This window comes from Orcinus orca, chromosome 5, assembly GCF_937001465.1.
Source record: "Orcinus orca chromosome 5, mOrcOrc1.1, whole genome shotgun sequence".
Taxonomy (NCBI): Eukaryota; Metazoa; Chordata; class Mammalia; order Artiodactyla; family Delphinidae; genus Orcinus; species Orcinus orca.
The window spans coordinates 143407782-143420860 of record NC_064563.1 but is presented as its reverse complement, the minus strand read 5'-3'; positions in this window follow the sequence as shown (position 1 = coordinate 143420860).

Sequence of the window (13079 nt, the reverse complement as noted above, 5' to 3'; positions counted from 1 at the left end):
CATTACGCTAAATGTTTTATAAGCATTAACTTGTTTCTTTCTCTCACTACAGTTGTGTGAGGTAAGTGCTGTTTTATCCCCATTTTACAGATGAGGAGACTGAACCACAGAGAGGTCAAATAATTGGACCCCAGAAAACAGTCTCTGGCCAACTAGAAATAACCTAAAGTAATCATGTATGTGCATCACTTTTAACCTGATGTGAATGGAAGGCTGGCAGGAGTTAGCAGAGATTTGTTTCAAAAGAAGAAACCCCAGAATCCATCATTTGTGCCTGGGCTGCAAGCTGGATCAGAAACCTTTAAAAAAGAGATAGGAAGCCAATTACCCTGCTTCCCTCTGAGGCAAAACATCCAGGAATAGGGTGGAGAGCAGTAAGAAAAATTAATTAGAGACAAGGTAAAAAATGGAAAAGAAAGAGCCATGCGACAAATGATAAGACCCTCTTTAGATGTCCAGGACCAGCCCTGCATTCCATTACCCATGGTTTTCCCATTTTTCTTCCTTTTTTATGGACTTAAGAACACGACTTTTAAGGTTCTCGTGGTTTGTGTGTCCTAGGGCAGCATTTACAAAAGTCCGTCCCCTGGGCGTTAAAAGTGTATTTTAAAAAATTAAAAACAGTGTCTAAAGTCTCATGTACTAACAACCTGGTCCATACAGTTTTTTAGTGCAGGACTTCTCAGAGCCTTTACGGTGAATTGTGAATGTTCAAGAGGGGCATGAGGAATGCAGGCTTTTCCAAATGTATCTAATAATGTAACCCATTTTTCAAAGAGCACGTTGTAGAACTGTTGTTCCAAGGTCCTCACTTTGGAGAATGATGTTCTAAAGCAAAATAAATAAAAGGGAAATAAATAATGGTGAGATACGTCCTTTCTGTCTATTACACGATGTCCGTTTGACAACACATCCTTACAGCTGTGTCCCTGCCAGGGCCAGAAGCCAGGCTGAGCTCTCCGTTCCCCCACATTGTCTGGGAACCCCACCTGCCCAGCCCTGGACTGACTTAATCCACGCAGTGCTCGGCCAGAAACAGAGCAAGCAAAACTTTAGATAAAGATCTGTTGAGTAGAGAAAGGAGATTAAATAGAAATATGTACAAATAAAATGAGAGAGCCCTATACAGTGAATCTAAAGGCAAGGCCCTTCCGTATACAAGCTCATAACCTTGGGCAAGCCTCTTACACGTTGTCAGACCTCAGGGCTGTCCAGATTCAGTAACAATGGGGCCTGGCATACGGTGACCCCAGCAAGTGCTAGATGAAAGAGGGAGGGAGGGAGGGAGGGAGGGAGTGAATGAGTGTAGGATGGGCTGAGTCCAGAGCAGAAGGTGTTAAAAAAAAAAGGTAAAATTTTATTTAAATCTTTTATTGCTAACTAAAATTGTATGAAGGCTGGCCAAGACCCGTAGAGTTAAAACCAAAAGGAGTATATGTTTTTCTGGCAGGAAAGCAGTGAACTCTCCACACCCCTGAAAGCAGGATCAATGTGGATGTGGAAGACACCCCTTTCAGTGCAGTGCACTGAGGTCTTGGAGGGTCTTGCGTGGAAAGCCAAGTTCAGAGATTCCCACATATTTAGTAAGCGAACTGCTTGTTTTGGGGGGGTTTTTTTCCTGACATAAAAAAGACATCCTGCATTCCTGACATCTGTTGCCTGGGAAGGTAAACACTGTTTTAAAAGCCTCATAAATTTTAAATGATTTTGCACCTTCTGTTTCACAAGTGTCTCTACACATAGTTGAACAACAGAGAACACGTAGGAGGAAAACTCTTTTTCTGGGACATGCACGATGCTAATGGCACGCACACGGGTTTAAACTCCCTTTACAAAGCTCTCTGCTCCTCAGGAGCTTGGAAACCCTAATGAGGGGAAAACATCCTGGCCTCTGAGTCAGAGTGACATGTTTAAAGTTATATCCGACCTCATAAAAGCTGTGTGATTGTGAGCAAGTTAAGAAAGCTCTCTGAGTGAGCCTTGGCTTCTGTATCTGGAAATCGGGGGTGATACTCATTCCCTTGTAGGCGTCCTCTGATGATGAACTCAGACAACGTAAGCCAAAGAGCTGGCCTACAGCAGGCACTCAGCAAAGGCCTGTGTCCTCCGTCTCAACAGGGGAGTCACGTTTAAATTCACATCCAATAATAAAACCCCAAGAGAAGAGGCTCAATATGATTTTGACTATTTTATATCAAAATAATTATTCGATAAATCAAGTTTTCTCTCTATACATTTGGAAATTATGCCTTCCCCTTTCTATTCTTTGGGTGGTTATCCTTAAAATTAGACTAGACATACATGGCAGATGCCCAAAATTAATCCACTCTCTCATCCCACCGGGCAGCGCAGACCTTACAATGTGAAGTCTCCAGCCCTCTTCCTGCTGTATCTCCCTGCCTTGTTGTCCTGCATTCTCATTCCCTTTATTTACAGCCCCAAACTAGTCATCATTATTTTTGTTATTTTATATAGTCCATGCTTTTTTTTTTTTTGCTAATAGCTGTTCTCTTCAGTGAATTCAGTGGAGGTCTACTGGTTTCCGTCTGGTTTCCATTTTATTTGTCTGAAAATGCCCTTGCGCGCTCACGCTTTAATGATCCCCCCAGGTATAGAATTCTAAGTTGAAGCTATTTTCTCTCAGCTATTTGAAAATGTTCCTGTATGGTGTGAGAGTTATAGGCACAGGCTCTGCCTGGCTTCGCCAACTACTAGCTGTAGGAACTTGGCACGTGACTCAGAGACTCTGGGCCTCGCGTCCTCACTGGCAACACCCGGATAATATAGGTCCTACCTTGTAGGATTGTTGTAAAGACATAGTACATGTAAAACCCTGAGAACATAACAATGCCTGCCGTAAGGTTAGCTATTCTTTTTATCATCACTTTACTGTCTTCTGACTTTTACTGCTGCTGTTGAGAAGTCTGATGACGTCTAATTTTTGTTCTTTTTTTTTAGGTAACCTGACTTTGCTCCCTGCTTCCACGTAGGGTCTTCGTTTTAGGTGTTTTACAATTTCGTTCCCATGTTTATTTTTATTTATTTAGGTCTCACCGAACTTCCTGAATCGAAGAACTTGTGTTCTTCCTTGAGATTGGAAAATTCTCAGCCATTATTTCCTTGACTATTACCTCTATCTCTTGCAAGCTCAACCTTGCATTTAGAAGGATCTTTTTTTATGTCATCCAGTATTTCTAGGGTTTTCTTTAATAGCAGGAAGGTTTTCCGTGTATGTGGATCACCTCATTGACAGAAAAGTCCTAATCTGTGCACTTTTCAAGTTCTTTAAATTTAGCATTAAATTCAAATATAATACCAAAGAACTCTTTAGAGCCCCAAATTACTTATTTAAATGGGAAAATCTGTATACACTGCATACAATGACATTATTCTTATAAGAGTGCTAAGCTGATCATTGAAAGCAAGGGAATGTTTGAACTTAAATTTCCTCTGACTGACGCTCAAAGGATGTTAGAAACCTTATTGTGCCAACACCTTTTTCCCAAAAACTTATCTGCCTGCAGAAACCTCTTACCAAGGCCAGTGAGTAAAAGAAGATACACCATGCGTTTCTTTTTTCGGGTCACCAACCGGCCCATTTCTATTCTCTTGTCTGTGGGCTAATTAAGCATCATGATTTCATTCCATTAAACATACCAACATTAAATTTATATTTTTTCAGAATACTTGATAGCATTTTATATACTTGCCAGCTTTTTTTTCTTTTTGCCTAAATTCACACTCAAAATCAAATTTCCCTATTTCTTTTCTTTCAACTTAACTCTGCTGAGAAAAAGAGAATATATTCATTTCTAAGTTAAATGTTTCGCTGCATAATTACATGCCTTCGGTTTTTCCATCTCCTGCGTTCTCATTCTTTAAGTCTGGACTTTGTTGAAATCATTAAATCATAAAATGTGAGCTCCAAAAGGGCAGGGACTCGTTCTTATTCAGCCCTATATCCTCAGCCCTGTAGGATGCACTCAACAAATATCTGTTGAATGAATGAAAGAAACTTTAAGCTTTTTCAAATGAACTTCCCTCCCAAAGCTGGAATCCCTTTTAGTGGCATCAGAGTAATCCAAACTCTACCTAAATATCTCCAGTGGCAAAGAGCTCTCAACAGCATACAGAAATCTATTCCACTCACCCCTAGACCTGTCCCCCACTAGACCCAGTTGTTTGGTTGGTTTGGGCTTTTTTATTTGAGTCACTCTACTTCCTACACCTAGTCCATCTGGGTCCCAGTTGATTCTTCTGCAGTAATGCTTCCTAGGATTATACTTGATTCTGCATGATAACCTATCTTAAAAAACCTCTCCCTTGTCTTGTAATAGATTCTTAGAGTTGGACAGGATCTGAGGTTGGGTCAGTTTTTGGAATTTCCCCAGTGGCTTTGGATGCAATTAGTTCATGGGCCAGCACTAATTTGGTCACTATTCTGGCAACAAATTCTCCTCCAAATTTCTCCTCTCTTCAGTGAAACAGTCCTCATCCTTTTAACTGGGTCTGTAAAGTGATGTTCTCCAGTTGCCTTCATCTGTATTCAGTCTAATCTGGACATTGCTTCAAAAACTATGTCACACATATAAATGGATTCAATACTCTACGTATGATCTGCCCACCACAGGCCATAATGAGACCAGATGGACACCATTTTTCTATCAGTGTGGACTGAGCTTTTCCATGGCCCCAAGTTTTGTCCCATTTTTAACTCATTGTCAGTTAATTCACAGCCCACTTTTTTCTCATAAGCATAGCACCTGTAGTTGGAAGGGGTGGGGGAGACAATAAACTCAATGCAGAAATTTATGTTCACTCTTTTAAAATCTTATATTGGCTTTTGTCAAATGTTCCAGGAATTGGAGAAATATTTTAATCTTGAATATCCAATAGGAATTTCCATTCAGCTTTTTGTGATTTGCAAATTTAATTCACATGCATTCTGTTTCTTCATTTATTCACTCAACAAACACTGATAACCCACCATGTGCAAGTCATTAGCTAAACCCTCATGGGGGACATGAATTTCTACAAGACACAATGACTGTTTGCAGGGATCCTGCACTCTAACAAACACATCTAAGTCTTCATTTGTATGACTGACAACAAAAGCCACCCCGGGGCAGAGACCTGTGGCCCAAGATTACAACTCTTTACCTCCAGACTGTGTCCTTCATCAACGCTATTTGAAGATAGTCCTTCATCAGGTCAGAATCCACCTCCTGGACCTTAGCCCATATTTCCTTATTTCTCCACCGTATCAGAGAACATTTCTATAAGAAACTTCATCAAGTATTTTAAGGAGATGAAAACATGCATACAGTATTCCTAAATTCACTAATTAAAAGCAAGAAGAAAATGAGGCTAATGGTGATGGTTTTGTTCATCAGGAACCTCAGCTGGCACCCAGTGTTTGTTATCTCCTCTTGTACATATTCAGACGCCATCTGTTTCATGCACCATTCCCAAGGCTACCAGGGACTGACTTGAAGTTCACCAGTTCAGAGTCTCCATTTTCCCATTTTTCTGAAGGGACTCACATGAGTCCAGTGTCTGGAGCCCCTTCCCAGGACTGTGACTCCTCAAAGTTACCTGGTGGGAGCTTTGAGAAATTCTCTGGGATGTGACTAGTCTGAAGCTGAAGCATCTACTTGCCATTTAAATGCTCTACCAATTTTCTGACTATCTTTTCACTTCTCCTGTGTCTACCTCCCTTTCTACGTTGTTCTATGCTTTCTAACCAGAAGACCCCCTTTGGAAGAGCATAGATTGAGTGAGTCTGTTGGCCTTCCTCCATCTAGGGACAAGAGCATCTTCCTCATAGAAAGGTCTTACACTTCTCGGTCACCTGACCCTCTTCTTACAGGTCCCTGCCAAAGAGTTTTATTCTATTTATATAGAGCACCTCCCCCTCCATCCTTTGTACATTATTTCATAAAGTTGAGCTCAAAGACCTTCTTATGCAGCCTTTTGTCTTCTCTAGATGTCTTTCCCTTTAACATTATTTGTGAGTTCTAAATCATTATTTTATTTTTTTCCAAAGCTTCTATTCCTTACAGATGAATATCCCTTTTAAGAGTCTATAGCCACAGCCATAAAAAGAAATGAAATTGAGCTATTTGTAATGAGGTGGATAGACCTAGAGTCTGTCATACAGAATGAAGTAAGTCGGAAAGAGAGAGACAAATACCGTATGCTAACACATATATATATGGAATTTAAGGGGAAAAAAGTGTTATGAAGAACCTAGGGGTAAGACAGGAATAAAGACACAGACCTACTAGAGAATGGACTTGAGGATATGGGGAGGGGGAAGGGTAAGCTGTGACAGAGCAAGAGAGAGGCATGGACATATATACACTACCAAACGTAAGGTAGATAGCTAGTGGGAAGCAGCCGCATAGCACAGGGAGATCAGCTCGGTGCTTTGTGATCGCCTGGAGGGGTGGGATAGGGAGGGTGGGAGGGAGGGAGAGGCAAGAGGGAAGAGATATGGGAACATATGTATATATATAATTGATTCATTTTGTTGTAAAGCAGAAACTAACACACCATTGTAAAGCAATTATACTCCAATAAAGATGTTTAAAAAAAAAAAGAATCTGTAGTCAGATCACTGAATCTTAACATCCTTTTAAAATAAATAGAAAAATCCAGAAAGTAGGGGAAGTTGTGTACAAGCAAGAGATTAAGTCGAGAGGATGCCAAGAAAATAATTTGAGAAGTTTGTAGCTGATGAAAAAAGCTCACATTCAAAATTTCAAATACAAGAATGTCAAAAGTAGGAAAGCACTTTAGTTATTATTGGAACATAAAAGCGATATATGGGAATGAAAGCAAAGAAGCACATGATTTTTCCCATACTTGCACTAAAAACATCAAAAGTACACGTGCTTGCTGTAGAAGAACCCAGACATTCCAGAGCTGCACTGAGTTCTACAAATGCCATGATCACTACCCAGTTACAAACCACAGTAAACAATTCTGTATGTCTCTTCCTAAGATGTAGGATTTCTTCGAGACAGTCTTTATTGAACCTGAAGATTCAAATGAGGTTTCATGGCAGAGAGATCAGAAGCATCAGACTTAGTAATGTTTAGCAAGCAGGATGTTCTAAACCCAAACTGACAAAATCATTTCTAAGTAAGTCATTCAGTCTTCAGGGCACCTACCCAAGGTGAAATTCTAAAGCAGCCGCTCATAATGTTGCTGTAGAACTCACCCTCCCTGGAGGACAGAGGGTGGCAGCTTAGCCCCCAGCCAAATACACTTACTGAAGAGTTTGCATATTTTCCTATTTAAAAGGATGCCCCATTCCTCATACATAAATAAAATGAGACTATACAAACATATGTATCTTCATCTGTATCTGTATACATATGTACATATACATCCCTCTTTCTTGCCATCATACTTCTCTTGAACATGAGGTTTCCTAAATAGCTCTGAATCTGTCAGTCACCCCGTTTTAATGTTCTCAGGCTGCCATAACAAAGTATCCCAGATGGGGTGGCTTAACCAACAGAAATGTGTTGTCTCACATTTCTGGAGACTAGCGGTCTGAAATCAAGGTGTTGGCAGGGTTGGTTCCCTCTGAGGGCTGTGAGGAGAAGATCTGTTCCGGGCCTCTCTCCTTGGCTTGTTCGTGGCTCTTTTCATGCTCACATGGCACTATCCCCATCTGCAAGCCTGTCTCCAAATTTCCCCTTTTTATAAGGACACCAGTCATATTAGATTAGGGACCACCATAATGACCTCATTTTAACTTGGTAAAAACCCGTCTCCAAAAACAGCCACTCTGTGAGGCACTAAGGGTCAGGACGTCACCATATGGTTAGGAGGGTTACACAATTCAGCCCGTAAAACACTCCCACCTCCAGCCTTTGCCCTGAAAGTCACTTTAATCTAAAAGAAGCAGCTCTTCAGCAACAAACAACAAAATCAGCTGAGAAGAACCAAGGCTCCAAAGACTATGCCCAGTTCTTGTAGAAATCCATGTTCTAGCTGGCTGAGTATCTATGGAAAACCAGCCTTTCCCAGGAGAGTAAGAAACACAGGAGACATAAGAAAGGGAAAAAAATATGAAAGGAAAGAAAAGTACAGCAGAGAAAAGTCCCCCAAGCAGGGTGAGCGTTGCAGAGGGAGCTGCTGATTATCTGCAATCCCTCTCTGGGAAACAAAGTCAGCCGTGCCTGTGGCTGGAAGCCCCAGGCCCTGACAGCAGACAAGAAGGACTCCACACGCCCGCCATCCAGACCTGTACAGGCACTCGGGGTCGTTAGCTGCCATGTTTCACACCTACAAGGTCACAGTCGTAGCCGACCAACTAGATTGTTGTGTAGATCATTCATTGTCACTGAGATCCCTTCCACACTGTAGATGTGGGTGAGGGTGTTGCAGGATATGGGAGTGAATCTACATGCAACCCAAGGGTTGGTCCACTACATGCCAACATGTATTTATTCAGCTCCTGCTCTGGACCAGGCACTGTGCTAAATATTGTATTTCAGTGTAACTGGGAGTCTAAGTGGAGATTGAGTATTGATGGGGTGTAGGACTCTGGTCCCTTCCACCCCACCCAGGCATCCATTTTCATAAGCTGTTTGGGGGTGGGGAATGGCATTGGAGTTAATGAAGGAGGGGAGAGATGGTGCTTGGGGCCTGGGGAAGAGGCTTGGAGGGAACCTGGAGAAGTTTGTGGGAGGATGTGGGGAACCCAGCCCCTCCCCTACTTGCCCTTCAGAAAGTAGGGTTGTAAGTCAAGGGCAAAGAGAATGTTTTGATTAAGACTTTGTGACTTTGGGGCTCAGGGACAATTTTCTCCTCCTTCCTGTGTGGACCCTGTAGCCACGGCCAGTTGGGGCCTGAGAAGGTCAGCAGAGCAGACTGCTCTTCCCTTAGGATCTTCTAAAATGGCAAATTTTCCCATACTTTGGTCAACAATTTATTTTGCAGGTATTTACTGAACCAGGTTTTCTTTCATATCCTCAAAATATTTTGTTTCCATGAACAAAGTTCTGAGACTTGTAAATAATTGCAAATGTTTTGACTTTACTGTGAATTATTGAATCACATACATTCTTAAATTACGTAGGTAGCCATTACAAGAGAAGCATCTCCATGCTGAGTCTAGTCACTGGGGGAGTTTTTCAATGATGCCCTTTGAGAGCTTATAACCACACCTGTTTAAGAAGGAACCGCAGGACTTCCTCGGTGGCACAGTGGTTAAGAATCCGCCTGCCAATACTGGTGACGTGGGTTCGATCACTGGTCCAGGAAGATCCCAGATGCCACAGAGCAGCTAAACCTGTGTGCCACAACTACTCAAACCTGCATGCCTAGAGCCTGTGAGCCACAACTACTGAAACCTGTGCACCTAGAGCCCGCGCTCTGCAGCAAGAGAAGCCAGCGCAATGAGAAGCCCACGCACCACAATGAGAAGTAGCCCCCGCTCACCGCAACTAGAGAAAGCCCGTGCTCAGCAACAAAGACCCAACACAGCCAAAAATAAATTAAAGAAAGAAAGAAAGAAATTTATTTAAAAAAAAAAAAAGAAGGGACAGCTACATTGTAAAAGAAAGCATATTAAATTCCTGGCTTTGTTTTAATATTCACAATACTGTTTTAGAATTTGCCCCTCCACATTTTAAAAATCCATCTCTATCCCACTTAAATAGCCATGATCTACTCTGGGCTTGCAACCTGCAAGGGTATTTCAGGCTTAAGAACACCATATTGTCTTCTGTGCGTTATTCCGATAAGGCTACTAAGTCATTAATTTTGCTTTTCTTCTCCAAGAAAAAGGCTATTTCCTAAAGTATAATTTCTCAAGCAGCAGTTTATGGTTCTCTTTCCTCCACCAGTATATAAAGGTTTCTGTTATGATTTGCATAAACTTGCCAGGTGAATTAAATCAGTGCGCAAAATGCAAATGTTACCCTGCAAATGTAGAACCCTGTCTGAGTGTGAGGGAAACCCACCCACCCTCATGCCACAGAGCCAGGGAGCTGCCCAAACACAAGAGAAGTTTGGCTGAGGGCATAAAACAGTCGTTTTATAATCCATTTATTGGGTTCCAGAACAGTTCATAATTCAATTTCCTGTAGTCTCAACTCAAGGCTTTCTTTGTTAGTGGACTGATGCTCTGTGCCGTCTGCAGATGGGCCAGCCACTCCCCCAAGGACTGGTTTCTATATGCTTCCAGCTATTCCCTGGTGAGTTCTTCTGATCTTTCACCCAAAATTAAAATAGACATGGCCATCAACTGGTTTTAAAGTTTGTACATATTTTTTCAGGATGCATTTATAAACAATAAATATAAACCACACTTCAAAAAATTCTAAATTTAGCCAAAATCGTCATTCCTTCCTTTCTCACCAATATTTAAATTTCTTCTCCCCATCTTCTTCTCTCTCATCCCACCCCACAACCGTCCATCCTCTCCTCCTGGTCTGTAACATTTCCAAGATAGAAATGGAGAGCAAAGAAGCGGTGCTGAGAGGAGAGGCAAGCTACCGTCTTTAGCTCCTCTCCCTACAAGATGTGCACCTATGGTACCCAGCTTCTGAGGGACTTTGGAGGAACTCAGTTGCTTGAAAGGAAATTACAGCAATGTACTGAGGGAGCATTTTTCCTCACTCATCTTTGTCTTTTGTCAAATTCCAAGTGCTGTCTTCTTCCCTGAATCCCTGATTAGAGCTGTGAGATGCTCTCCCTAAGGAGAAGGCATTTATTCTTTCTGTGTCTTCCTTAGTTCCTTTTTTTTTCCTTCCAGTTTTATGGACATATAGTTATATAATAATTATTTAATCTTATAATCACTGTATTATATAATAATTATTATTATTATATTATTATTATTATATAATAATTATATAATCTTATAATCACTGTATAAGATTAAGGTGTACAGCATAATGATTTGACTTACATACATCATGAAATGATGACCACAGTAAATTCAGTGAACATCCATCCTCTCATATGGATACAAAATTAAAGAAAGAGAAAAAGATTTTTTTCCTTGTGTGAGAACTCTTAGGATTTCCTCTCTCAACACCTTTCATATATAACGTACAGCAGTATTACTTATATTTATCATGTTGTACGTTACATCCCTAGTAGTTAATTATAACTCAAAGTTTGTACCTCTTGACCACTGTCCCCCAACCCCCTCCCCCCACCTCTGATAACCACAAATCTCATCTCTTTTTCTATGCATTTGTTTCTTTTTGAAGTATAACTGACCTACAACACTATGTTAGTTCCTGTTACCCAACATAGTGATTTGATATTTTTATACATTTAAAAATGATCACCAAGATAACCTAAATGGGAAGGAAATCCAGAAAAGAGGGGATATATGTATACATATAGCTGATTCACTTTGCTGTACAGTAGAAACTAATGCAACATTGTAAAGCAACTATACTCCAATAAAATGTTTTTAAAAAAAGAAAATTAACAAAAATGATCACCATGATAACCCTAGTTGCGATATATCACCATACAAAGATATTATAGTTATTGGCTATCGTCCCCACACTGTACATTTCATACTTGTGACTCATTTATTTTGTAACTGGAAGTTTATACCCCTTAATCTCCCTCGCCTATTTCTCTCCTCCCCCAACCCCCCTGTCCTCTGGCAACCACTTGTTTGTTCTCCGTATCTATGACTGTCTTTCGTTATGTTTGTTATTGTTTTGTTTTCTAGATTCCACATATAAGTGACATCCTACAGTATTTGTCCTTCTCTGTCTGACTTATTGCACTTAACATAATATGCTCTAAATCCATCCATGTTGTTGCAAACGGCAGGGTTTCATTTTTCATAACATATATATTTTTATATATCACTATGTCACATCTTCTTTATCCATTCACTTATTGATGGGCACTTAGATTGCTTCCATATCTTGTCTATTGTAAATAGTGCTGCAATGAACATAGTGGTGCATATATCTTTTTGAATTAGTGTTTTCATTTTTTTCAGATAAATACGAAGAGTGGAATTGCTGGACCACATGGTAGTTTTAGTTTTAATTTTTTGAAGTCTCTCCCTACTGTTTTCCATAGTGGCTCCACCAATGTACATTCCCACCAAAGTGCACAAGAGCTCCCTTTTCTCCATATCCTCACCAACACTTGTTACTGGTTGTCTTTTTGATAATAGCCATTCTGACAGGTGTGAGGTGATATCTCATTGTGGTTTTGATTTGCATTTCCCTGATGATGAGTGACATTGAGCATATTTTCATGTGCCTGTTATCAAAATCTTCACATTATTTACTTTCAAGGAGCAAAACTGTATATTCTGCTGTTGTAAAACTTGAGAGTGCTTAGGAAACTGAGTACTTAGCAGACCACAGATTCAAGCAATGAAGGTCCATACAACAAGAGGAATGAACTATCTACAACAACATGCAAAAATGTAGATGAAATCTCACACACATAATGTTGAGAAAAGCCAGACAGCAAAGAAGACCTACAGTAAGTTTCTAATGACACAAAATTAAAAAAAAAAAAAAAAAGAAAAAGCAATATTAACCTCCAGTGTTAGAGGTCAGGAGAGCAGTCACCCTGGTGGCATGGGACTGAATGGAAGGGGGCCTGAGGGGCACACCTGGGGTTCTGGTTATGCTCTGATTCTTAATCTGAGCTCATACACAGGTGTGCTTCGTCTATGAAAATTCATTGACTTGAGCACTTAGGATAACTTCTCTTCTCTGAATGTACATTATATGCCAATTTTTTTTTCAAGTGTGTGCCTTTTTTTGGTCCATTTCCTACTTTGGCCCTCACTAACACTTTTTTTCCTCAACTTTGAATTTCAACACAGATTTTCAGAGACAGAATCCAAGTCCCACTCTACCGTGAATGTAGTTCAGCATTTGTGCTACCTCATTGTCTGAGTACTAAGCTGCACAGATGGAGAGGTGAGCTCTAGGAAACCAGGCTTTAAAACAAAACACACAAAAAAATCTTTTAAAGAAAGCATATTCAACAGCAGCTGGATACCACAGGGCAAAAATGTCGATTTGCAGATTTAACCAAAATAAGTCACTAAACAAAGG